Raw genomic sequence first — 27939 nt, 5'->3', positions numbered from 1 at the left:
TGAAATCGAAGCTGATTTATTTCTGCAACTGTGGAATGCAAGAGTATTCCCTCCGTATTTTTCTTCACAACTTTCAGACAAATAAATCAACACTCATACACATATTTACAATATTTTGTAACAAAAAAAAAAAAAAAAAAAAAAAAAAAGTGGAGGTTATCTGAATGAGCTCATAATCAGCCGGGTAAAGTGGTTTAGCAGATGATGCAACCCCAAATTTTTCAGTGCTGATAATTATTTGCTCCTGTTCTTTAACTCTGGGTGGGCAACGCTGCTTTTCCTCTGTCTGCAGGAGGAAAAAGCAGGATGGCTCTCCCTCTGCTTCTCGGCTTAACTGCACACATCTGGGTTTCCTATCAAAAGAAATAAATATCAGCCCTAATTAATCCTTGGAGGCTGCTGGGTACGAACTCCTGAGCAGGCCAGGCTTTAATTCCAGGCCCAGGGATGGGGTGGGCAGTGCGGGGCTGGCTGTTGATTTAATGCACAATATCATGTCCAGGAGGATCTGCAACAACACTGATTTACATCAGCTGAATATTTGGCTCATTTGAGACTCCCCTGGGAAGGAGAGGGGGGGATACCTCCACACATCCATCCCCCCTGCTCTGCTCAGATGTGGTGTGTAGCAAACTGCTTTGCAAAATCCTTAGGAAATGCAGGGCATTTTTTATAAATGCAATTTGCTGAGGTTGTTTAATTGGGAAAAAAAAATATTCCTTCAAGAAATGCGAACTGCTTGATTTACTAGTCCTTTAGAAAAAGTTATTTATAATGATTTGACCAGAAGATAAAACTCCTGTGATTCAGACAAAGGAGTATCAGGATGGCAACACTCTGATTAGTTTTACATCTTTCCTAATTCAGTTAATTCAAAGATAGACCTCAGGGATTTCCTTGAACAGCAATAAAACTTGTTGAGAATGGGCTCTGTTACATGTTTTACAATTCAAAACCTGTCTGTCTTTTTTACTCCCCCTTTTTTATTTTTTTTTAATTAAGAAAAAACTCTAAAATGATTTTTGATCCAAATGTCTGAGTGAATTCAGAGCAAATGGAAGTAAAGGGAATGTTAACACTGGCCTGGGCACAGCCAGGCTTTGTGCAAACTTCTCCCCCTTCCAGTGCTCCTCAAACCTAACCTGCAATAAATGTTGTTATTCCAGCCCTGGATTTACCCAGCAAAAATCTGCCAACGGCCCCAAATCGTGTGGCTGATTTCTGTAACGAGTGCTAATGAGACCACCACACTGATTTTCCCTGATTTATTATTTTCCTTCCCAACCAGAGCCCAAACTGGAACCCTCATCCCCAGAGGCTCAAACCTGGTGTAAGAATTCCTTGCAAAATTCCTGCAGCCTCCCCACGATGCCATGTGAAGTCATTCCCATGGATCCAGGCTGGTTTTGTTGTGCTAGGCAGCAGTGTGTTTGCATGACTGTCCATCTATTAAAAGATATTCTTTTTCCAGTGGAGAATATTTCAAATATTTCCAAAGAGGCAAAGAGGACTTTTTTTTTTTTTTTCCCCATTTGGCTTATTGAAAGTAAAAAATGAAAGGCATAAAATCATACCATTAAAAAAACCCCATAGTATAGTCAGAAAAGCAGGGAAAATTGAGAATTTAGTATTATGGAATCATTTAGCTTGGGAAAGACCTCTTAGATCATTGGGTCCATCCATTATCCCAGCACCAACCCATGTCCCCAGGTGACAAATCCACATGTCATAAATCCCTCCAGGAATGGTGACTCAAGCACTGCCCTGGGCAGCCTTTTCCAGTGCTTAACAAACCTTTCAGGGAAGAAAGTTTCCCTAATATCCAACCTAAACCTCGTCTGGCACAATCTGAGGCTGTTTTCACTTGTTGCTTGGGAGAAGAAACCAAATTCCACCTCGCTCCAACCTCCTCTAAAGATGAAGCTGATCCTGACACGTGGTGGATGAAGCACAGGTTTCAGTCAGAAATCTTTACTCCATGCAAAATTTGATGAAATTTCTTCCACCTTCCTGAATTTTGCACACAATTTCACATAGACCTGTCATGGTAAAACAAGAGAATCCTCTAAACAAATAACATTTAAATTCTAATTAAAATCAGTGTCCAGTCTTGATTTCTGAAAGCATTTCATGAACACAAAGGGCCCAATTAATAAAATAAGGTTCATAAAGTAAGGGCCAGATTTTTTGCTGTAATGGCAGGAAATCAATGCCATAAAAATCAGATTCCATTGCAGAAATCTCACAGAATTTTTACATTTTTTGTGCCGTTTTTATGGACAATCCAAGGGCTGCCACCAGCTCTGATTTTCTTCAAACCCTTTGATCAAAGGAAGAAGTAAAATCACAACAAAATAAATTATAGTCCCTGTTATTGTTGGGCAAACCAAGCCCTTGTGAAGGAAGAGGAATGCTGCAGGAAGGTCATTGCCAGGAAGTATTTGAGCACCATTAATCCTCCTCTATCAGTCCCTCCTGGGTGATAAGAGTCTCTTTAGACCCCAAAGTCAAGTTCCTCTCCAAGTGGTCACTGATATGTTCCTGTTTTCCATGTCTGGCTGTAGGTTTGAGTTTCTCTCCCAGCTTTCCCTTTAGCTCTGGAGCTCAGAGTGTGTGTGGCCTTGTTGTCTGGTCTCTTCTCCATTAAAAGTGAATTTTCTATCAGCAAAAAACAAATCTGGGTTTTAAATATGAGTGTGCAACCTCTGTATTTGTATTTAAATGCTCATTCTGTATTTACCAGTGATCTGTGAGTGCCTGGCTGGGCACATACAGAGAACACAAAGCCTCCTTCCTCCATGAATGGCATCATTCATTTGGATTTAATTTTATTCTCACCCAGAAATTCATAGATAGAAATGTGTGTTTGGGCTCCAGGGCAAAAGGTACCTAAGACTGCAACAATTCATTTGGGGCTTTTTCTTTTTATTTATTTCTCCAGCTGTTTATGGGGTCACACAACCAGTGCCACCCCATCCATGGGCAGGGACACCTTCCATTATTCCAGGGTGCTCCAAGCCCTGTCCAGCCTGGCCTTGGGCACTTCCAGGGATCCAGGGGCAGCCACAGCTGCTCTGGGCACCTGTGCCAGGGCCTCAGCACCCTCATGAGGCAAAATTCCTTTTTTTCCTGAATTTTATATGTCATATTGCAACTGCATAATAAGGTTTAGTACAAACAGTGTCATCCAGATTTTGGTTGTGTTATCCACATAAAAACTCATCCCAAGCAGATGTAATTTAGAAGTGGAGGAGGGATTCATGACCATTGGTTACATCATCCAAACCTACTTGAGGAACTGTTCATGAACGTCAGAGTTTGGCACAGATTTGGAAAATTTCATTTTCCTTTGGCAGGGGAAGCTGACTAGAAATACTCAGTGATCAGATTTTCAGGGATGGTGAACCTTTGCATCTCTTCCCATTTCCATAGCAGCATTCCAGGGTGTGACAGCTCAGCCTCTGTTTGTTGTCATCTATAGGTTTCTTTAATTACTCTCTTATTAAAAATTAATCTCTGTAAATACATCTTCCAGAGAAGAAAACACAGCTTTGCCTGTGCCCTTTTGGGGTGCACACAAATCCCTGCTCATGCCAGTTTATATGTCCTGTAACCCCAAACCACTGCCTGACCTCAAAGCCTGAGCATTGCAGGTGTTTCACTCCCTTTATTATACAGCACATTTGAAACCCATGGTTTTATGAGAAAAATTAAGGATTTGTGCTGTGAGCCTCATTTGATGCCCTGTGGATTTGTATATGATTTTTACAGCACAGACAGGCAATCCGGCTTTCCCTTTATGGGGGACATTAAGCCAAATTTCTGCCTCTGACTATTTTATGAAATGTGTAGGAAGTTAATATTTAGGGAGAGTTTGGCTCATTGATCCCGTTTGACAGATGGATACACAGATACAACCCAGACACAGGGACTTCATAAGCCTGAAATCCCTAAGGAGGGCAGCTAAAATGCATTTTGTGAGGAGCAGACTCACTTCTTCACAGGCAGTTGCAGAATTGCAGGTGGGATTTCACATGGACTGTGGAGCTTTGGCTTCAGCCAGGGGTGGGTTGTCTGTATAAATGGAAAATGAAATTACATTAAAAATGAGTGAAATGGGACAATCAAAGCATTCAGTAATTTATAATTAGGCTAAAAGAGGTGATTGCACACATCTAATATTCCTGCTCACTGAGCTATGGGCTCCTCTTTGTCTGGGATGGATGTTTGGAAAAAAACCCACCAGAACATATTTACAAATGTCCACTGATAAATTCGTTTTTTTAGATTTCCATTTTTTTTCCCTCTTCATCATAATCAATTCTTTCTTTCCTATGATGACTTGATTATAAATATGGCATTTTGGCCATAGGTGACAGGAGCACTCTCGTCCAGATGTGCTGGCTGCCTGTGAAGGGCTTGGCCATAGGATGCTGGTGGTTTAAAGTAACAGGAAACCTGAGGAATATCATAAATCAGCCTTTTCTGACTGGGTTTCTTGTACAGAGTATAACAAAATGTATTGAATCACTTAAGTATGTGTGAGCCTCCTGCCTACCAAATTACCAGGGGCTGCCAGTGGAAAACACACTAATTTGATGTTGGCCTCTGAAAGAAAATTGTTAAACGAAAATTAGGTTTCAGCATTTTAACACAAAAATCATCTTGGAGTTCAGTGTTAACAGGAGCCTAAGGATTTAACTAACTGCAAGGAAAACAAGGAGGGACAAAATTCCTGACTTACTAAACCCCAGCCCTGAGAAAAAAGCCTTTTACTTCTGGATCCCAACACGGCAGGAGGGACAAAGCCTGTACCAAAGGGTGGTTTTCTTTCTTTGCTGTCTCTTGCCATGGATTTCACAAGGTCATCGACTGACATTTTGTACTTTTCCACACTTCTATTGACTTTCATTAACAATAAACAGAAGATGCTGGGCCAAAGTCATCGAATCCGTGACAGAGTGTTCGAAAATATTGAGCTTCCCACATTCAAGGACATCAGAAGGGGCTGAGCTCAGAGATCCTCTCCCCTGGTGTCCTGGCAGGGCTCTTCAGGAGAGATATGAGAGCCACATCCGAGCTGTTCCCCTTCAAGGAGCTGTTTCCAACCCTAACTGGGGTTGAAGCAATCACATTCCAGGGATATTCCTGTGGATAAACCTGTCTATGGCAGTGCAGCTCCTTCCCTAACCAGCTCAAATAAGTTATTGCAAATTGATTCATCCCAGGCCTTAATTAAAAGACGCTCTGTTCTTATCATCCCATTAAAGAACACTTTAAAACCATTCATTAAGAGCAAAAATGTGGCCTGTTCTTCTCCCAGCTGTTCTCTGCTCTACTTAAATAAAATAATACTGAGAAACCAAATGTATTTCTTTTTCCGTCTCATAACCATTCTTTTGGGTTGATTTTGAAGCAATAATTCTAAAGGTCTTTCAAGCTCCTCTTTGTGACCATTTTGTGGAGACAGGCCTGGCCTGGCACTCTTGCTCCCTGAAGGCTGGCTCCCACATCAATGCGTTAGCATCCACACCTTCTCAGATGCCCGTGTTTTCCCTTTCAGAAACCACTCTGAAACAACTGTCAAATGTATAAATTAATGGGCTTGCAGTGGATTGGCCCAGGTTTCACCATTTCCTCCACGCTGGAGATGTTTTTTTGGTCAGCCTGGGACATTTTCTTTCCTGCAGAGTCTCTCCCTTCCTCCATGGCGTTGCTACGTGATCTGCTTGAACATGGACCTCCTCTTATATGGAATTCTTATGGCTGAGAGAGCAGTTCATACATTAAATATTAGAGAGATCTCCTGCTTGAAATGCATGCACAAAGCAGAGCCCTGAGCCATACTTCTTGTTCTCTTTTGAATCTATATTTTGGGTTCTGGCAGAGGCACAGGAGCAAGCGTGGCGTGCAGCGTTTCCCAGACTGTGTAGCTTGGCACCAGAAAATCTTTTCTTCGGAGTTCCAAACCTGTCAGGATGCTCTCTCAAAACTGCTCCACATTTCAGACGTGTAACACTAAAATGTCACTTTTGGAGCCCAAACCGGAGTGCCTTCAGCTCTCTGATTGGCAGAAAACTGACGGATAAGCTCCAGGGAATTTCTCCTACAGCTGTAAACTTTCAAAAATACTTTACTGCTGCAAAACCTATAGAGTGTGGTTTAAATGAACAATATGCCCTCTTCATACCTCAGCAGCAGCGAGAACACACTTCCCACTTTAGCATGAACAACCCAGGGGTTGATTTCTGAATTTTTTTCACCCACACAGAACAGGTTAAGCAGTTTTTAGCTCGTTTCTACCCATCACACAAAACAGACGATATTCCAGGCATCTCTGGGAAGAGGAAGAGATGATACAGCTGGTTGGATCCTGTTCTCTTCATGCTCAGGACAAGTTTAACCTCCTTGCATGCCTGACACAAGACCAGATCACAGCCCTGTTCCATCTCTGGGATCCTGCAGAAAGCCCAGTTAAAATGTTTATGTGACATTGGGAGCTTGGCTCTGCTCTGCCCTTGTGGGCCAAATCCTAACATGACCCAGTGCTCTCTCCCATCAGCTGGAGGTTTGCCTGAATAAAGTAAAAGTTAAAAGTAAGTCATGCCTCCAGGTTTCAGGCCAAGGATTTCATTTCACAAAAGCTACATGTGCTAGAAAAAGATACATCAGCTTCAGCCCGCTGCAGGGTTGGTTTTCTCTGGAACTTTTTGTGTTTTGACTTTTAAAAATCTGAAATATGAGGAGGAAGGTCTTCTCCTCCCACTCCTGGGGCTACACCCTTCCCTGAACAAACCTGTGCTCAGCAGGACCTGAATCCTTCCTGGAGAATTTACATCTCCAGCAACCAGAGCTGTTGGCACTCTGCCCTAATGTCATCAAGGGAAAGTTGTCTCCTGAGATTACCAGGGTCATGTGCTGCTTTATTATCCAAAGAAGCTGTGGTTGCCCCAGCCCTGGAAGTGTCCAAGGCCAGGTTGGATGGGCCTTGGAGCAACCTGGGGTAGTGAAAATTGTCCCTGCCCATGGCAGGGGGTTGGAACAAGATGAGCTTTAAAGTCCCTTCCAATTCTAAGCATTCTGTGATGCTATAATTTTATTATTCTCTTTGCTTGTGAACAACTCCCTTTTATTCTGGTTTTATATTAACATTTACTCCTATATTCTCTCCTTGCCCTTCATTCAAACCAAAGAAATGACTGATGGTCTTATAGGAACAATTCTGACAAGAAAATGGAAGGACTAAACAGTCCTGGAAAACGACATGACAGCTCTCCATCTAACAAAACAACTGTTGGGAAAAAAGGAGGCTTGGGGAAGAGCCTTGAGCACCAATTCCTGGGGAGGGCTGCATGCCTTGGGTTTACTTGTTGCTTCCATGGTGTTCACATTTTCCCAGTCAGTTCTGGACATATATCCCATGGTTCCTAGTGTCAGTGGACAGCTGGGACTGCTGTGGGACATCTGGGATGTCCTTGGCAGGGAACAGTGAGGAACAGTGCTGGAGGACTCCCTGCCCCTTGCACGATTCATCAACCCCAGCCCAAATCAGGAGAGGCCAAGTTTGACCCCACTGCCTTTTTGAGCTGCCTTTGGTTGTAAGGGGTAAAAACGTGAGGTGGTATCGTAGAACCACAGGCTAATCAAAGTTGTAAAAGACCTCCCAAACCATCCAGCCCAACCTTTGACCTATGACCACCATTCCCACTGCACCATATCCCAAAGTGTCATGTTCTTTGGATGCATCCAGGGACGGTGACTCCACCACTTCTCTGGGGAGCATCACCCCTTTGGGGGGACCATGGGTGTGCAGGGATGATTGTGTGCATGGAGATGTCCCTGAGGGGTTGGGTGTAGCCTGGATGTGTGGCTTCTTGTGGGGAGATGTGTCCCCTTCCATGGGTATTGGCTTCTGATCTCCCTCTCCCTGGCAATACTTGAAATAATTATGAACCCAGTGAAGACTAAAAATCAGCCAAATTCATCTGTGCTGTCGATCTTCTCCACAGATGCTCTGGAGGTAGCATTGAGTCTCTAACCAGAGCGTCTCAGTGCTTTAATTGTATCTTCTCCTTTGGGAACACAGGCAAAGGAGTGAGTAATCACCACGAGCCCATGAATGAACAGCGAGATTGTGCACGGAGAAACTGAGAGAGAGAGACCACACAGCGAGGAGTGGGAGCCGTGGGATTAGGAGCTGGGATTTCTTTTTCTCTGTGCACAGTCCACGAGGCCGTTCTGCCCTGTATGATCTCATGGAAGAAGTATATTTTCCATCTGCGAGGAACTCCTCGCAGTATCAGCTAAGTGCAAATTAGTAGGATCATTAGCCACTCTTTGAGGGAGACGGCTGCCAGGAAGCCTGGCTGTGTGTTTGAGGAAGAATTCCCAATGTCTGTGTGTCTGGAGGAGTATAAATTCTTCTATTCCCCTCCAGTAGCCTAATTAGATTTTACTCTGTTTATTAGAAGAGTTCAGTTGCTAGCTTAACATGAAATAAAATCTGCATGATTAAGAAGTCACGAGCAGTAAAGCTTACAGTGTGCTGGTAGAAATTTTCCTTTTGGATCAGCAGTGATGAAATCCACCAGGGTTAAATAAAGTGAAAGCAGGAGTGTGTTTAGATCCAGCAGCCAGGATCAAAACAGGGTGTCAGGGATGGAGGGAGGGTTGGGAAGGGGTGTCATGCCATTCAAATCATACTTGAAATGAGACAGCTTCTGGGGAAATTGCATTTTTAACCACATAGCAGACTGGATCTTTACTGGAAAACAAGGATAGGAAAGATGCTCTTCCATTTGAAAATATATTCTTCAGCTCTCCTCACTTCCTTCACAACGTATCAAGAGTCAAGGGCTCTAAAAAAGTGGATTAATTTCTAAATCCAATTCTATTCAAATATCTTCAAGCCCTTCAGAAGTTGATGGCCTTAGTGATGTCAAACAGCCCCCAGCAGAAGCTGTATCCATTAATTTTTCTAAAGTGAAGCTTGACCTTGGAATAAAAATCCATTGAAGACAATTATATGCTTGGGGCTAGGATTAGATCAAAATGCTGAACAATCAAAAACCTTACAAGATGCTGAACAATCAAAAACCCCTGAGATTTCTGAAGCTCAGGATTTGCCTCTCAGTTTCTAGATCTCTGGTGGCACTGAATTCCAGGCGTGCTTCGCTCAAAATTTCCATGTAACATTTTAGGAATTGAAGGCTAGGGGAACCAGAAAAGAAAACAGATATTCTGTTTCCACTGACTTGGTTGGGAACAGCTCTGTCACACACGAAGGCATCAGCAATTTGCAACAGGGAGTTTTCCAAATGGTCTTTGAGTTGATGACCCCAAAATCCTACTGAAAAAAATGCCTCTGTATTCACTCACCTGTAGAATGAAAAAGACAATGCTTTTTCTTTCTCCCAAAAAATCTGAGAAAATAAACTCTAATCACAAATGAGTTTATTCTTTTGGAGGCCCGTCAAGAGCTGTGTCTAATGTCGTTTTTTTGGTGCTGGGCTGTACCTAAAACCTCTGAGTCCAGCCCACCCTGCTGGTAGGGGCAACCTGATCACAGACACGAAATCCTTCTCCTCGTGGACCATTTAAAAATCCATCAGGGTGCAAATCTGAGGATGAAAGTTGGAAGCCTGGTGTAGAAAGTAAGTTCTGGAGCCTAAAAAAAGAAAAGAGCAAGCTCAGAGGAGGTTAAGAGTCAAGGGAAGGAGACTGGAAACCTAAAACCTTCCCAAAAAAGCAAAGGGATTTGTGTAACCCAAGGGACTAAAAGTACATTTTGGCCCATGCTCTGGTTTTCCTCAGCACGTGCCCAGCCACAAGAGCCCATGTGGTTCTTCTGTTTTCCCAAGTCTTTTGAAATATAGATGCAAGAGTCTCGAATCCCTGCGCTTCCCTGCATTCCTGAAGAAATTGGCCCACCAAGTCGCTGTAATTCAGGATACCACCATACACCCACATGTAAGATTCCTTAACAACTATGCACATTTTTAGGCTCAAATATTTTAGAATTGTTTTCACTGTGCCTGAGCTGTAATTGGCTCAGCTTCCCAAGTGTTGGATCATCTAACTGGAGTGATTTTTGACTCCGAGCCCAGGCACCATATCAAAACATTTATCAATTAATCATAAAAAGTAACTAACATTGTTGTCCACCCAAGAAAAACTGTCACTTACAGACTCATGTATGTTATTCCTTATGAAAGAGCTGCTATATAGAAGTTGATTTCCTGCACAGACCAGGTGGAAAATCTGCTAAAGGCAGAGGTCAAATTTAGTTTAATTTTATACCCTTTGTTAAGAATGTTCTCCCTCTCTCTCTCTCTCTCTCAAAAAAAAAAAAAAAAAAAAAGAAGAAAAAAAAACCCACCCTTGTACTCCTTTCCAAGTATTCTAAAGTTAATTCATGTGGAAGAAAAAAAAAAAAAGATTAGGATAAAATTTCAAATATTAAATTCAAATGCAGGATTAATGAGTTTTATTTCAAAGCCCCAGAGGTTGTCTGGAATTTAGGACATTTTTTTAGTGGCAGACACGAGACACAGCCAGATGCAGTCGTGTTTTGGACCAGCTCAGCACATATTTAGCACCTTGAAGGAGAAATTTTATGTCTGTTTTGTAAAGCAAACATTTCAACTTTTCCAAAATCCCTTGTCCAAAAAATATTATTGTTGCACTGGATGAAGGAAGGGATTTAAACTAAGGCTGACTGGTTGCTCTAGCACAGAGAAATTGCCACCCCATCACCATCCCTGTAGGTGATGTAGATCTCCTGCCCCATGCAACAGATCCATAGAAATCATACCTTTATTTTTTAATAACGTGGAGCAAGCTAGATTTAAAAAAACTCAATAAATAAAAGAATTGAACCATTCCTGAAGCCAAATTCAAGACAGTCCTTGTGACACTCTGCAGGAAAGAGCTTTTTGCAGCTTGGTTTCTCCAAGAGCAGCAGGGAAGGGCTTGGCAGGGGTACAAACATCATTCTTCTCACGGCCTCCCAGCCAGCATGGCAAACCCGGGGCTCAGGGGCTGCTCCCCTTCACACCCTCTCCCTGAGGCAAAGCCCTTGGAGGCCAAACCCCTCCCTTTCATTAAAAGATTTCATTATCATCCCAAAAAATTACCAGCCTTCAGCTTCCTCCCTGGCAGGGCTGCTCCCAAGAAGCCCCAAGTATCAGTCGTGTTTCAGGTCACCATAATTTGTTCAACCCAGAGAGAAATTCCTGTTTCCAGACAAGTGATGGCTTGGGAAGGGTTGGTAACACCTGTGGAGCTCAGCCTGCAGATCCAGAGCAGGTGGTTGGACCACGGTGGTTTTTGGGCAGCCAAAAGTGATAAACATTGTCCTGATTGAAATCAAAGAATTAAATCCCTGTTGAGTTCAATGGAAGAGGAAGGCGGCCAAAGATGAGTTTAATATTTTATGTATTAGCGTTGAAATCTTGATGGGAAAGACCTGAAACCTTGAAGTGAACACCTTCAAACGCTGGAATCTTGTCTTAAAAGCTTCCAATTATAGCAAGATGAAAACACTGGTGTTTCAGTTTCACATTCTGGCACTTGATCAAATGGACATACCACAGTCTGTAAATAGACAAAAAAACTGAAAACTCATTCCAATTAAATTCCTTCATTGCCTTAGGACTCTGACTCACCTATGGACAATCAATGGAATTAACATCAACAGATAATTAGGACTTGGTGATAGGCAAGCTTTAGGTTAATTATTCAATTTAGACAAATACTCACAAAATATTTTTTTCTTATTTCTTTCTGGGATGAAAATCCTACAAGAACAGGTTTTCTCCCCTCCAGTACAGAATGAAAATAGCCCATGGAAGCAGCCCCATCTCACAGTACTTCTGGTTTTGGGGCCCCATCAGAATCAGTAAGTGTGAAAATACAACAAAATATTATGTAAAGTAGCAAATACACTTAAAAAACTCCTAAAGTTTTCTCTGAGTTGCAGCTAAATTTTCTGGTCAACCCCAATTTTATCCCATCTGATTGCTCATAATCTCATCCCATCTCTAATCCTCTTCAAAAAAAGAAGTTTGCTTTAAATCTTCATTTCCAAATGGATTTCTTGGCCAGGATGGGACAAGGTGGGTGCAATTGTCAGGAATTTCAGGTTATAACTGCCTGGAGCTGTTCTGAGTGTAACTCTGAGCCACCACCAAAGGAAGGGAAAAGCTGTGCAAGGCAGTGGCAGCTGCTCTGACTGCAACCACATTTCACTCACATGAGGCCAATGCCTCTTTTGGTCTTTCTCACCTCTGAACTCAACCCTTGACATGGCTTTAAGCTGAAAAGTATCTTAAAAATCAAAACTTTCACCAAAATTTGCTGGAGACTCAGTGTTTAACAACAAAGCCTTGCTATATATTATCAGTGGCACAAGTTTATGCTTCGTTTTGGATACAATAAGAAATGTTTTATCCCTAGACACTGCTTTGCACGTGTTCAATCTTTATCAAAACTGCACAGTTTGACACTTGTGTCCAAAAGTCACCCCCAAATCAGTTGCATCACTCTGACCCATTGTCCAAGGCCAGCTAAACTGGAGGCTGAGCCAAGGGACACGTTATCCAAAGGAAAACAGCAATAGCTGAAACGTATCTGAGGCACCAACAGGATGTGAACCCTCCACAACATCTTCCTTTGCTGAAAACCAGTCAGCCCAGCACAATGAAAATACTGGGCTGTGCTGCCACCTGCACCACAAGCACCTCCCAAGGCTGCTTGGCTGGAGAGATTGGATGGTTTTCCATTCTTGGCCTGGCCTCTGGTGTGAAACATTCCCACAGCTGGATGTGAACAAAGAGTGAGGCATCCCAGTGATGGACAAGAGGCTCGAGCCAAGCCCTGGCCTGGGTGGAAGCCTGTTCCATGACATGTTGCTCCACATCTGGCTCGCTGCTTGGGGATGTCCTACATGGAGCCGTGAGGTTTTTATGGGCACTCCATCTATCATTGCATCCAGGAGGAAAAAAAAAAAAACTAAAAAAAAAGAACAGCAAAAAGAACAAAACGAAGATTTTTATGGGCCTAGGAGGAGCTAACCTGGAAATATCACTGGCACAGATAGAGCTGTTGAGCAGACAATAGCACTGGGGTATTGCCACGGGTTTGTTTACCCAAACGTGGCCGTCCTCGCTGGGAGGTCCCCACCCTCCTGGTCCCCAGCCTGGGGAGCTGGTGGAACACAAGCTGTGATTGCCATGCTGACAGCTTTATTGCCTCCCTGACTGTGCTATTTTTAAGGGAACAGGTTATCTCCGTGATGTAATCAGGTCTTCCTCGTGCTGTGAGGTCATTCCCACTGCAGGGAGCTGGAGCCTTTGGTCCTCGCTCGCTTGGAATGCCAAGTCAGCTGTTCCAGGTGTCCAGGAGCTTATGGCACTGGTTGGACTGAAAGCTACTGAGACTGATTCTCTTTTCCCAAATCACCCAGAAAATACAGCTTTGGTTCCCTCCTTCAAACCTAGCTTATCCAAATTGATAGAGAGAATTTAAATATCCAAATTTTGAGACTTCAAGCTTAAAAGAGCATCAGTGAGATTAACTAAATATGTGTTTGTGTTAGGAGTGGGAAATTGAAAGTGCAAGTTATAGTCCATAAGTGATTCTCTCGAATAAGTGCAGTAAATAAATGATAAAAATAAGTTGTTGCACTTCCATTTTGAAGGTTCTCGTTGCAAAGCAAGTGGACAGAAAGGCCAGACTTTCACTTAGGGAAAATAAAATTTCCCAGCAGGCTGTGTTCTACACAGTTCTTAAAGGCTTTATGTCAAAATTATTTCTCTGGAGAAGGCACAGCCATTATTTCAGAAAATGCTAAAAACTTGGGTCAAATTAGACAAGCATTTACTGATTTAGTAACTACTTATGCAACATTATCTGCATGTAAGCTATTTACTCAGAATGACATGACTTAAAAGCTCTCTCCTATTCTAAAATTCCTGTCTCCTGTCCTAATTCCATGAGACACTCACAGCAAAGGTTAGATGAGCTCTGTTAGGAAGCATTTTTCCAGCTCCCATGGGACTAGAACACCTTTTCCAGTCTCAGCAGGAATGAGGAAATGAAAAAAATTAGAAATCAAATCCTGTTTGAACTAATGGAGTCCAAACACAGCCAAAGGTATCCAAGGTGCTCCAAAGAATTTCCCCGGCCCCTATTCTTGTTGAGCCCAGTGTCAAGTTGGTTGTGGAACCCAACCACAAAACTGCCTGGAAGGTTTCCTTGGCTTCTCCCAGCCTGCAGGCGAACCGTGAGGGATGCATGAAAGGAAATGGTGGTCTTGTCCTCCACAGTTCTGAGGGAACGGGAAAATGGGCTTATGGGCTATTAAATCCCTCTGTTCCTTCACAGGTGGTGGAATGGGGACATCTGAGACCTCCAGAGAGTGGCCAGGGGGTGTAACATGCACAGGGACATGGTTCCCATAACGTCACAGCAAGAAGAGGTGAGCTGGAGCAAAAATAAATTCACTTTCTCACCAAACACCCTCCTATTTTTCCGAGTCCAGATAAGCAAATTAAAAATGATGTCATGGCTCCCCCAGGACACTGCAACACGCTGCCATTTGTCCAGCCAGAGTACAACTCCTATTAGTGTGATATAACCCAGTAGTTGGGAACTCAATAGGAAAAACAGAGCTGGAATTTAATAAAAAAACCTCTACAGCTTTTAACTCATTGCCCTCAACACGCAGAGCTACTGTAAGTGAGTGCCTCAACATGAACACTCCGAAGACCAAAGAATTAAAGTAAATGCAATCAGCAGATTACTAAATACCAATGGGAAATTTAGAGCTCTAGAGCAAAATCCCAGAGCATTAAAGGATTTACTGCTTGGCATTGATGAGAAGCAAGTCTTTGGATTTCCATTTCTATCCTTAATTAGCAACTAAGTTTTTTTTTAGTCGAAACTAAGTCACAAAAGATAACACACCCTAAAAGAAAATAGATAGCAGTGCAATAATCTTCATAAAATGTCTTATTAAAAATTCAAAAAAAAAATAACAGATTCAAATGGAAAATCAATTTCCAGGACTTCCATTTCCTTTTGTTTTCTTGTCTTCCCACCCATGCTCAGCTGTTTTCTAATAACATTCAGGTCTTTGCTAACGAGGTTACCAAGGGTGGTAACAAAGATAGCATTTGAAACCCAAAAGGGAGGCTCCCTTTTAGAAGGGACATTTCAGGAGTGTTCTTGCTCCTTCACAGCTTGGGGTTTGAAGGTTTGCTGTCTCCCTGCCCAGCTCCCACTGGAAGAAGGATCTAAAATGGATGAGCCATGCTCTGCGTGGCCTCAGCTCTGAGCAAAGCAGCCGTGTGAAATTGAGTGGGTTTTATGGATTCTCTGGGACTGGGGAAAGACAAGGATTTTCTGGTAAAGGAGGAGATCCCTGGCTGGTTCTCCTCTGATCCCACCTACCATTTGTACCTTTGGTGATGTGCTCCCAGCAGCTGCTTTGGCAGGGTTTGCTGGAGCATTCCTGCTTTGTGGAGCGTTCCCAGCTGCCAAGATGCACCAGGGATTTGATGTCTGGTCTCCTGACCTGGGATACAGACTCCCACGGCACCATTTCGAGCACAGCTCCTGCCATGGCTTCAAGAAAAGCTGTAAAATATAAGTAGCTGCTTCAGAACAAGAGAAAAGTGAAAGTCAGAGTTAAATCTGAAGAAATCTGTAATAACGAGGCCAGTCCCAAACAAGCCTCATGCTTCAGTGAAAAGGAGGTTGAGTTCCTGCTGTTAATCACTCCCTACTTTTCTCCCTTTACCAGAGAGCCCAAAAATGAATCTGGTCCACATAAAAATTAACTATGGCGTGATCTGAGTGTGATCCAGATCCACAGATCCATCCCTCCACAGCTTCACAGTCCAGGATTCAAATCAAATCCAGCTCCAGCATCAAATAGGTCATCTAGGCCTGTGAATCATCTAAGGAGAAAAACTCCACTAAATTAAATCTACCTTAGAAGTTGCCAAGTTGGTATAAAGCACTCAAAAATTATTGGATTGTTTAAGAGTTACTTATTTTTAAAATTCGACTTTGAATTATTTTTATTTGTCTTGTAGTTTGCAGTCCTTTGGGTTGAAAACCGGACACTTGTTGGACATTGACAAAGTTTTCATTGTGTGCTAAAATAATTATTTATGCATCTGAAAATGCATTGATCATAGTCATAAAATTGCAGGAGCTGATTCTTAAAATAAATTATCAAACACAATGCAAAGTAAAGTTTTCATTCACAAAAAAATAAAAAGGAAAAAAATTCCAAGACCCAGTCACAACCAAATAAAGCAAAACCCCAGAACCCTTTTAATGAATTACTTAACAAGTGGTGATACTTCAATTTAGGGTCATTCCTTACACCCTGATTCTCAAGGTGAATCCCGAATGAATACAAACTGGAGGCACTGATGGATATCTGCCCATCCCAGCCAGCAGCCCCCTTTATCTCAGAGCCTGAGCAGAGGCTTTAATGTATTTTGGGTTTGTGACACCTCTGCTATGGCCGGGAGCGACAGCGACAGCGGGAATGTGATGGACCAGCATCCCAGCATGGGGACTGGGAGCGTGCCCTGCACTAGCTCGGGGAGAAGAGACAAAGCAACTCCCTCCCTTGTTTTTTTAATTTGTTAAAATAACAGCTCCATATTCCCAGGGGCAAATGTCAGGAATAATTGCATGCAAATTGCACTGGAGTCACGCTGAGGCACCCAGTGCCACCCAAGGGCTCCTGAAGGGTTAAAATCGAGGAGTTCACTTAATTTACAACTGGAGACCTTTATCGTCTCCCGGTGACTTTGAGGGCTCACATTTCGAACTTAATTACTTGTTCAGCAATCAGGCCGGCGAGAGATAGATGTGTTCTGTGTTTAGCCCTCGCAGCTGTGAATTGTTTATTTACTTATCGTCAGGCCGGGAATGGCTGCAATTTAAAGGTTCAGGTCTCTGCTACCCTGAGTGGGGAAGGTCTTCCTTTAAACACTTCCATATTCCGCGGTGGAATTCCGCTGGAGATGCCCATCTTCTCCTCCTGTTCCGGGTAGTGGGGCCAGCAGGTGTTCCTGGTTAGTGGCCACTGGGGTTATTCACGCTGAGCAGTCGCTGCCAAGTTCACAATCGGGACGAGGGATCTGCGGAGATAAATTCGGGAAGGTGAAAAGCGGGCCAAGGAGATGAGGAGAGATGAATTCCAGTGAGCCGGCTTCCGTGGAATGGCTCGATCCCTATCTGGGATGGCTTCAAACGGTGGCTGCCAGCAATTCCTAAGCCAAATGGTGTAATTACAATTTCAGCTGTCAAATGGTGACCAGATGGCTTTATCTTTCACACCAGAGGCCTGAGAAGTTGGTTAGGTGTGACCTTTCCACATACCAATCCACCTGCAGAGCACACGAGGCCTGCGAGTGCCGGAATTCCCGACGTTCCCAACGTGTCCATCCTCGGCTTTGATGACTTTGGAGCAAAGCTGTGTAAAATCAACAGCATCGATTTTCACAGGGTCGCATCCCCCTCAAATGCAGCACCACTGTCAGAATCTGAGATATTGATGATTCTGAGATTGTAGAAAGTCTCTGTCTTTCTGCCCCACTGCCAAAGAAGAAGCCATAATTCTTCTGTGCTGGTTTCAAGGTTGTTTATTCTGTTTATCTCTAACATGTTCTGCTGCCCTGCCGCAGCTCTGTCCTGCAGGGCAGCGTGTGGGGCTCTGCCCTCAGTGGGATGTTACAAACATTAAATACCAGAAACTACCTGTGCTGGATTTACAATAACGTGCCAATATCTGTCACCTACGTTGGACAGTGTGTCCCCAGCCTGAACCAACAGAAAAATGCCAACACCACAGTGAAACATGGAAGGCATGAAGAAGGAGAAAAAGGACAAGGCACACCCAATTTCCTCCATCTTGTCCCCTTTGAACCCCTAATCTAGAATCCTAAAATTTTAATTTTGCACCCGTGCCACACTTAATTATTCCTTATATCAAACACTCAGAGCTGGTAATTCATCCTGTAAGATTGAAAACTCTCTTCCATGGACAGACATCACCGACAGTGTCTCTGGGGGCTCTGTCCAGGGGGGTTCCTGACCCCTGCCATGGTCCCAGGGCAGCCAGAGGGAAGCTCTGGATTCCCACACACCACCAGCAATGTTGTGGGACCACTTGGCGGGGTTGGAGTCCTTTCAAACCCAAAATCTGTATTTCAGCACACGGGGGTCACTGGGTTACAAAGTGGGGATGATCCCTGTTATTCTCTTAGGGCACACACAGACTTCCCATCCACCCAGGAAAGAAAGAGTTGTGCAGAGGAAGAAAATCTCCGTTCCATAGTTGGCCAGAAAAGGATGTTTCAGATGGGAAATTGGTGAAATTCCCTGCCAAGAGGGAGAAGCCAAAATGGTCTGACCATCCAAGCATCGCTGCTGTCCTTGTGATGTGCCTGATGGAGGAGAGGATGGTGGTGGAAGCAGGCTGGACACACCCCCTAAAAAAACCCCAGTGTAGCTCCAGGAGAGGGGCTCTGGGCAAAGCCCAGCCCAAATTCCCAGCAGCAGCAGCTCGGGAGGTCAGGGGCTGCCTGGGGAATGTCCCATGACCCATTCCACTGCCACAGGCAGCTCTCTCCAGCCTCCAGGAAAGCTCAGGCTGTTCCCACACAGAGCTTTGCAGCAGGTCTCAGATTAGAGCAGTATTAAAAGTAAGGACTTTGGGGTCGATATTAACCCCAGAGAATTCTGCCTGTGGGCAGGTGGAGGGGCTGACAGACATCAACAGCAGCAGCAGAGTTTCTGCCTCCAGGCTCTCGCAGCAGCCAACTGCTTTTGATTTAAAGAAAAGGCTTTCCTGTCCTGTGCTCTTATGAGAAACACACTTTTCTCCCAGTCCCAAGGTTATTTCTATCCCACAGATGAGGAGAAGGGGATGCAAGCTGACAGGGAACATGGCAAGGAAGTCTAAAGCACAGAGGTGCTGCTTCCTAATATTTTTTTGTATTATCATCACCGCTGCTGTGGGAACGAATTACCAATCTCTGCAAGCGATCATTAAAGCGGTTTAATAATAATATGTAAACAACAAAAAAAAAAAAGATCGGAACTTTCTAGTCTTAAAGAATTGTAAGAGATATTATTGGACATATACAAAGAAACAAAAATGCAGATAATTCCAGGGCGATTTGGATTTTCTCAGAAACAGATCTACAATCATATGTGTCACTTCAGTAAAGGCAAAGAAAAGAGCCTCCATAGGCATAATTGAATTAGAGAAAATCCTGGAATTTGATGAGAGATAAAGTTACCACTAATTCTCTTAAGGAAAAAAAAAAAAAGAAAAGAAAAGAAAAAAAGGGGATGAAATTAAAATGTCGAAAGAGCAGTGAGCTGCTAAATTGAACCCTCAGTTTTGGGTGCGTTCACGGCTGTGTTGGCAGCACATCCACGGACACGCCGAAGTAAAACCACTGCAAATGAGAAAGAAAACACCCAAAATGCAACTTTGAAAAGGACTGAAATGAACAGCACAGAAATGGTTCAGGATTTCCAAAAGAGAATTGCAAGGCAAAAACAAATACAAGCAAAACCTGGACCAGTAACAGCACCAAATGTGCTGGGGTTGGGATGGATTCTGTGGGCTGGATTGATGAGAGCGGGACCAAAGACATGGACCCAGCCAGATCCCAGGCTGGCCTTCACCCACTGAGACAGAAAATGGGAGAAATATTTGTTTCTTCCAGTATTTTGCTATTTTTCTCCTTTGTTTTAATTTTCACTTCTGCTGACGTTGAGTTGACAGCAGCAGCGCGGGGGTTCGGGGCTGCAGCCTCAGCTCAGGGAAATGGGGATTTTCAGAGAACTATGAAAATTTAACTCTGATGAACCTTGCCCTGATTTAACAGGCATAAAATGACAGAAAGGAACTTCTCAGGTTCTCAGGCCAGCAGAGGAATTATTGCAAAAAACCTGTGACAGAGAGATTAAAGGCAATGGGCACAAGGAGCTGTTTTGAAGGGGAGCGCAGAGGCAGAAGGGAGGGGATCCCTTGTGCTGCCTCCCCAGCCCTGCTGCTTCACTCAGCCTTGTCCCACACTTAAAGGGAAGCAAAACAGTTCTCTGAGAGCCTGAGGGAACCCAAAGAACAAGGTGGGCTGGGAAGGATGTGCCAGGATTCTGCTTGGTACCAGAATGATGCCCCAGATATAGAGTACAGAGAGGGAGGGAGGCCCCCACATGATGTGACTCTGGTATTATTTTTGCCCCAAATACACAAAACGCTAGTTACAGCAATCAGCTAGGAATAATATCAGTCCCAAATGCCTTTTTTAACCCAGGAATCTGCAGCAGAGGACTGGAGAGATGCACTTCTTCCAGTGATGGCGATGCTTTTGCAGCGCTGGAACCTGGGAGCAAAGAAAATCCCATTTTCTGACTGTTGCTCATCACCCCTCTGACATTTCAAAGAGATTTTATCTGTCTGGCATGGAAGAGTTCCCAAACTGTTTTTATTAAGAGGACTTTTGTATGCCAGCAATGAATATTACTCTATTACTGAAAGGAATCAAAAGCTAAAGTGCCTGCGTGTACAGTTAATCTATCCAAACAGAAAATGTTTCTTAAAAAATTACGGCACTATTTTTATAACAAACCTCAGCCAAACTCACAACTGAATAAATGGAATGTGTTCCTTTAAAACCAATTTATTTTTTTGATCATGGGCAAGAAATCCTCTCCTTGCTTTCATTCATCAAGTAATGCTTCACCTTCTCCCCATATTTGTGTGAAGAGATTTGTCTGTGATGGGATTTTTGCTTTGGGGACATCAGATTGAAACATTCCCAAGGCTGGAAGGTGGATGTGAGCATCACAGCCAACCTGTGGTTTCTATCTCTTTTTAACAAAACCATGAACAAGGCAAGGAAATACCTCAAAGGGGCCAAGAGTGATGGGGGAGAGCCACCCTAAAGCCCTGATCCCCCTAAATAAAGCATCAGGTCAGAGCCATAGGAATTTCTATAGGATTACACAAGGCATCTATTCCTGCAAAACCACAGAGCCGCTGTCTTTATTTAAAACTGGCCTGCACACTCATTACCACAACCTAATTATCATTAGGGTTGCTTAAAGCAGAGTTTGGCCCTTCGTGGTTTTTACTCCCTAATTATTATTACGGTTTTATTTGAACTAGAAGCCCGTGCAGAGCTCTCCCTGCAGTTTTTTCAGTATTTATTTAGACTCGCACCACTGCCCAAGACCACAATTTGAATGTCCCAAGCCTCATCCCACGATCTCTTACTCCCCAAAATGCTGCGCATTTTTGATGCCGTCACGAAGAGGAGTCGAACCAAACAATTTGCAGCCTGCGAGGACCCTAAAATGTGGTTAAACATTCCTGGAGGAGGCGGTGATGAATAGGCAAGCAGGGTAACCTGACCCCCAGGGCTTAAACATCCCCTTTTTGTTTGTTTGCTTGTTTTTTCACTCTTGAGCTTTCCAGGAGTTTCAGCCGCGAGCAAACCCGGGGGCCTTAAAAAAAAAAAAAAAAAACCAAACAAAACAACAAAAAAAAAACCCCAAAAAACCCAACAACACCAAAACCAAAACAAAACAAAGCCACGAAAATGCTTTAATTCCTACAATTCGCTCATTTGTGTACGTGGTTTTTAAGAGGGGGTGATTCCCGCTGCAAGCTAGAGAAAAAAAAAAAAATTTAATTTGAATTTCTCCCCTCTGGTTTTCGTGGTGAAAGAGAAACTCTGTGTGGGTGCTGCGCCATCCCCGAGTGTTTGAACGCTGCTTTTTCTGCTGCCCTGCTAAAGGTCAAAAGCAGGTAATGGATGTCGAAATTTCCACACACTGGGGTAAACTCGGAGCTTGTTGACTTTAATATCGGTTTTCTTCCACCGCGGGGAAAAAAGAAAAAAAAAAAAGAAAAAAGAAAAAGAAAAAAAAATAATTCCAGCTCCTCATTGATTTTTCATGGAAATTCACCAATTTCTCCTTGTTTAAGCTCTGGTCTCTGATTTCTCCTTGGTTATAATTTTGCTCTGCCCCCCAGCTGAAGCCCGGCTTTGTTTCAGCTCAGGTTGGTGATATATTTATTCTGCACAAGGAAAAATCCCGGTGTGCTGGAGGTTGGTGCTGAATCACAGGGGATACCTCAGAAAAAAAAAAAAAAAAAAACAAACCAAACAAAGCCCTCGGGAAAACCCACCTTGAGAAAAAAGAGAAAAAGCAGAAGAAAAAGTGGGAGAAAAAATGGGAATGTGCCGGTGCCTTTGTGCGGAGGAGAATAAGGAGATCAGCGTGGCAGAATTCAGCAGAGTGAGATTGGAAATGGGAATTTTTGGGAATCCCGGGGAGGGGTTGGTTGGGTTGGGTTCAGCTCCGTGGCCTCAGCCCTTCTGCTCTCAGCTCCAAACAAGAAGCAAGGCTGGGAAAATTTGGATTTCTCCAACTTTCTGTCCAAAATGGATGGAATGAGCCATGGAAATTCATGGTTGTGTGTGTGTGTGTGTGTGTCCCGGTTGTGCAAGGGGCAAAAATGACCTTTAAAACCCCAACATTTCTGTTATCGTTGTTGTTAACTGCAGCAGAGCTGGATTGGGATGTTCCCAACGGGCTCCCAAGAGTTGAACCACTTTTTCTTTCAGATAAATCAACATAAATGTTGGTATTCATTGACCCTCTTGAGCTCTTGTGGATATTACAGGGACAATATTTAAAACTTAGGTTTGAAAGTATATCTGGGACACGAACAGTCATTTTGTTATTGCTGGAGTCTAGAAAACAAAGCTATTAAAATGATGCAGTTTTACTAATTATCATTGAGTCACACTTTGAAATAAAACTATGTGCCCATTGTATTAAAAAAAAAATTTAAAAATATTTGAACACATCAGTTATGAAAATAAGCAGAATATTCCCTCCCATGGGAGTGGAGGAAGGGTCATTAAAAGAAGTTCAACACATCAGCCTTTGAGCATTTGCTCTGAAAATTAATGCAGGTAAAGAAAGGCACAGTAAGGAATGCAAAAAATGGGCAAAAATTGTACTATGAGAAAATTCTGTAGCCTAAAATAATTTTTTTACTAGATAAAACAAAATAAATGCTTTAACATATATTTTGCCATTAGTACATGTATATATTTAATTATATATAAATCTTCAGGTAACATTTCTGATACAGTTTGTCGGTCTTAAATCTGACAAATAACACTGGTTTTATTATTAAATAATAATAATAAGGAGGTTTTAAATAATCAGGAGATTTTAAAGTCATTCAAACACAGTGCCTTGAAATCAAAATCCACATTTAATTCTTTAGAGCGTTTTTCCCAAATGAGGATAAATGTGGAGTCTGCCCTTTAAATTAAATGACAGCAAGAAGTCAGGGGGGGAAAAAACCAAAACAAACCAAACAATAGCAAACAGTTTGAGATTGATTCTGCTCATTGTAAATAAGGGGCTGGCTCTAATTTAGCTAATGAGATTTCACCAGTGTAAATTGAATTAGCTTCATTATCCCATGATTAAAACGATCTCTATCATTGCAAAAGAAAAAATAATTAACAGTTAAAGGACTTTTTTTTCTAATTTAACAAAAACTGCTGGAGTGAGATGTAAAAGCAGAACTCTCACAAAGTAACTGTGAGCAGAAAATTATTTTTAAAAATTTATTAATACCGACTTTTATTTATAATTAAAACGTAATTATTTTTACTATTTCAAACTGCATCCATGACTCACCAGAACAAAAGTACTTCGTGCTAGACACATAAAAAACGGGGTTTTTTCTTCTTATTTTAATCTTTTCTTTGCTCAGCAGACAACACCCCCACAAAATGTGGGTAAAATTCCTTTGCCCATGAGTGTAGCAAGGCACGGCTGAGTTCTCAGGTGTTTGAAACTCCAGAAAACAGGGAAGGGCTGTGTATAATCTGCTCTACATTTTACATTATTATATATATATATATAAAATCTATATCTGCTCTGCATTATACGATGTTATCTATACATTACATTGTTACGGGTTTTAAGCGCTGCACAACAACTAATTCTCTTGATAACGCCTTTCACTGACTAAAAAGCAGCGACATCGCCCCGCGAGGGGACAGGGGAGGGTCGCTTTCCCCCGATAAAACCATTAAACCTCCTGTTGATAAAGCAAATTATGCCGCGAGTATCCACCAAGTGCTGAAAAGATAAATACGCTCCCAAAGGCGAGGCGGAGGCGGCTCTGCCTGTCCCAGCTCCAAACTTCCAATGCCACCTAATGGAGAGCCCGCACCTCGCAGCGATCCCTCCCGGCCTTTTCCAGCCCCAAAAACATCTCCACAAAGCCGAGGCTGCCGCGGTGGGATCCCAAAAATCCCGCGGCAAATGTTGGGATTGCCTGGCTGGATGCCGGCGCTCCAAAGGAGAGGCTCACGGTGCCTAAAATGGGATTTTGGGGCTTGTTTGGGGTGCACGGCTCGGATTTGGGATCTCCACGGGAATCCCGAGCTCCTGACAGGAGGAAAACGCTGGTCCGGGTGTAGAGGGATGTGAAAGTGGCTCGGGATGTGAAGAAAATAACCCGGGATTAGCAAATAACCCGGGATTAGCAAATAACCCGGGATGTGAAAATAGCTCGGGATGTGAAAACGACTCGGGATGTGAAGAAAATAACCCGGGATTAGCAAATAACCCGGGATGTGAAAATCGCCCGGGATGTGAAAATGACTCGGGATGTGAAAATGACTCGGGATGTGAAGAAAATAACCCGGGATTAGCAAATAACCCGGGATGGGCAAATTACCCGGGATGTGAAAATAGCCCGGGATGTGAAAATGACTCGGGATGTGAAGAAAATAACCCGGGATTAGCAAATAACCCGGGATGTGAAAATGGCTCGGGATGGGCAAATAACCCGGGCTGCACAAATAACCCGGGATGGGCAAATAACCCGGGATGTGAAAATAGCCCGGGATGTGAAAATGGCTCGGGATGGGCAAATAACCCGGGATGCACAAATAACCCAGGATGTGAAAATAGCCCAGGATGCACAAATAACCCGGGATGTGTACATGGCCCAGGATGCACAAATAACCCGGGATGTGTACATGGCCCAGGATGCACAAATAACCCGGGATGTGTAAATAGCCCAGGATGCACAAATAACCCGGGATGTGTACATGGCCCAGGATGCACAAATAACCCGGGATGCGCAAGTAGCTCAGGATGCGCAAATCCCCCTCCCTGAGGCGTGGCCGGGGCACTCAGTGCGTCCTCCCCGTGGCTCGGCTCACACGTGGGGACACCGAGAGCGGGGACAGACTGAGGAGAAATCTGTCCTCGCCTCCAGCTGCCCTTCCCGTGTCCCGTCTGATCCCTGCAGCGCATCCTGCCCTCTCTCCGTGCCTGCACATCCCGGGAATGCCCCCACACCCACCGGGCAGCACTGCACACACGCAGGTTACCCACGCACAAAGATAAATACGGGGCCAAACCGCTTTTAGGAGCAGCTTTTAGGACTGAATCCCAAAGCAGGCCCTAATTTGAAGATGGTTTGGGATTTCCCGTTGAAGGTGGTTGGAGATTTCCCGGTGAAACACCCCTGGAATCCAGCAAGCAGTTGGGAATTTGCTCTGCCCTGTCCCCCTTGCAGCTGAACAAAGCCCCATTCTCTCTGTCCCGAATATATTTTCTTTACACCATACCTAGGATTTCCCTCTGATTTATTTCTCTAGGGCTGGATCCAAAGCCCCCGCTGATTTCGGGAGGTTTGGGGTAGGGTCCTGCACTTCTGCAGCTCCAGACCTGCTGCAGCCAGGGCTGAATCTGTGCTGATTTGAATTATAAATATCGGCCAACAAAAAAAAAAAAAAAAAAAAAAAAAAAAAAAAAAAAAAAAAAAAAAGTTCAGAAAGGGGGCTTGAAGGGGGCAGGAAAAACATTAATTTTCCATAAAGCTTGCTCTGCTCATGCCAAGCTTTACACCCCGTCACCACCAATTTTAAGCACACTGTGGTATGGCAAGATTAGGGATAAAAGTTAACTATGAGAAAGATAGAAATTTAAGATTTACAGGTTTTTAATTGCACAGATCTTCTACAGTTTTTACACTTCAAGCAGCGGGATTAAAGACAGTAGAGCTGGGAATAAAAGGCAAAGGGAGCTTTGCTGCTCTCAAAAAAAAAAATAAATTAAATAATAGTAAACCAAGCTCAGACAAACCCCACAACAAAAAACCCGGAGCAAATAAAGGCGAATGGAACAGATTTCCATGTTTACTTTTCTTTCTGCAGTTGGATCCCTTGTCGTAGCCACAAGAACTGCAAGCATAAGGTACGGAATGGGAAATAAAAGACAGGAAAAAGAAACAAAAATTTAAAAAAAAAAAAAAAAAAAAAAAAGCAATTTAAGGAGAAGGAAGCAAACCCAAGAGCTGCGCAGAGCCGCTTCCCCTGCTCGGGCTCCGTCCCTGGGGCGGCGGAGGCAGAGCTGCCAGCGGGGACGGGGACACCGCAAACCCCGACTGGCAGGGGAGGAAGAGGAAGAGGAGGAGGGTTTGGGGACGGGGAGAGAGAAGAGAAAAAGTGCAGTACATACAGCTCGATGCGTCCTCCAGCCCCCAGCCTCCGCTTCTCTCTCTCTCTCTCTCCCTCTTAAGTCAAAAAGGAAATGCGGGTCCTTTTTTTTTTTTTTTCTTTCTTTCTTTTTTTTTTTTTTTTTTTCGGAATCAGAAAACGAACCATCAGGAAGTTGGCAAAACCTCTGACTAAACAATCAATGGAGGAAATGCAACAAATTCGCTTTTTTGGCGGCGGGGGAGCGAGGGCGGGCGGCGCGCAGGCAGCGCGGGGAGCTGAGCTCCGCTCCCAGCGCTCCGAGCCGCAATTCCCTCACATTCCCGAGGTTTTTTTTACCCCATGGACACCCATTCTCTGCGGCCAGGTACGCGGGGCAGGGATGGGCTCCTGTGTCCCCCACTCCCGGCAGAAATGCCCACATCTGTCCGCAAAAGGAGCCTCCCTGTGCGCCCGGGCGGGATGCGCATCTATTTCCCAGGAATTATCTTCCCTTCCCACGGGCTGGGATAAGCAGGATGGAGAAATGAGCGAGTTCCGTGTTGGTATTTCTGCCACAAGCGCAGTTTGTACAAGGCTAGCAGGGGAGAGGATTCAGAGGAGTTTGGTTTATATAATTTTTTTTTTCCTAATTTTTCTACAATTCACTCATTCCCCCCTGATCCCGGGATTTCGGTCTCTGCGGAGCGAGACGCTCACATCCCCCTCCGCGCCTCCCGGAGGTAAAACAAACAAACAGGAGGATCCTTGGAAGATGCGCGGAGCTCTGCGGAGCGGAGCTGCCCTGTCCTGCCCAGGGCTGAGCGGCTCCTTTAGGCTCCCGTTCGGGTGAAAATCACCCCCTGAACCCCCGCAAAGGGATTTTTTCCCGGGGGGACACTCCCCCAGGTGCTGCTGGAAGCGGTCCGGGACCTCCCATCTCCCACAGGTGCGGGGCTGGGAGCTTGGTGGGGCGGGCGAGGGGAGCCTCCCTCCCCCAAAAACTGCGGGACGCCCACCGGGATCACTGCTAAAAGCAACACAAGTCTGTATTTTTTAATAAAGAGCGTTCTCGGGCGAGCTGGCTCTGCAAACACTGCGGAGAAGATTAACACTGCTGCTCTAAGCTCACAGCCTGGCGAGAGCTCTGCCGCTGCTCATCTCTGCGCTCCATAAGTGCCCTTCGCTTTTAGGGGTGACAACACCCCCAGAGGGGTCCCATTCATCACCAGCCCTGCCCTGCCGGCGCTCTGAGTCTGCCCCCGGTTCCTCTCCATCCTCATCTCTCCCCTCCCTGGGAGGCAGCGATGCTTTGGATGTCCCCCCGCTCCTTCTCCATCACCATCTCTCCCTGTCTGGCGCT

The 27939-nt window shown here is 44.1% G+C and overlaps 1 long non-coding RNA gene across 2 annotated transcripts; it reads right to left on the bottom strand.

Moving 5' to 3' along the window:
• Nucleotides 1-27126, bottom strand: LOC116808841 (uncharacterized). Of its 2 annotated transcripts, XR_012057733.1 has the most exons (5): nucleotides 26620-27126; nucleotides 16988-17165; nucleotides 15454-15639; nucleotides 3995-9667; nucleotides 1-2039 (listed from the first exon to the last, which is right to left on the bottom strand). It is a non-coding gene; the product is annotated as an uncharacterized lncRNA (long non-coding RNA). The 2 variants fall into 2 exon arrangements; XR_012057734.1 differs by lacking the exon at nucleotides 1-2039 and having other exon boundaries at nucleotides 9434-9667; nucleotides 15463-15639; nucleotides 26620-27110.
• Between the last annotated feature and the right edge of the window lie 813 nt (nucleotides 27127-27939).

Source organism: Taeniopygia guttata, chromosome 11, assembly GCF_048771995.1.
Source record: "Taeniopygia guttata chromosome 11, bTaeGut7.mat, whole genome shotgun sequence".
In the NCBI taxonomy this organism is placed as follows: domain Eukaryota; kingdom Metazoa; phylum Chordata; class Aves; order Passeriformes; family Estrildidae; genus Taeniopygia; species Taeniopygia guttata.
The sequence above is the reverse complement of the archived record's forward strand: the minus strand, read 5'-3'. Positions and strand labels throughout refer to the sequence as shown.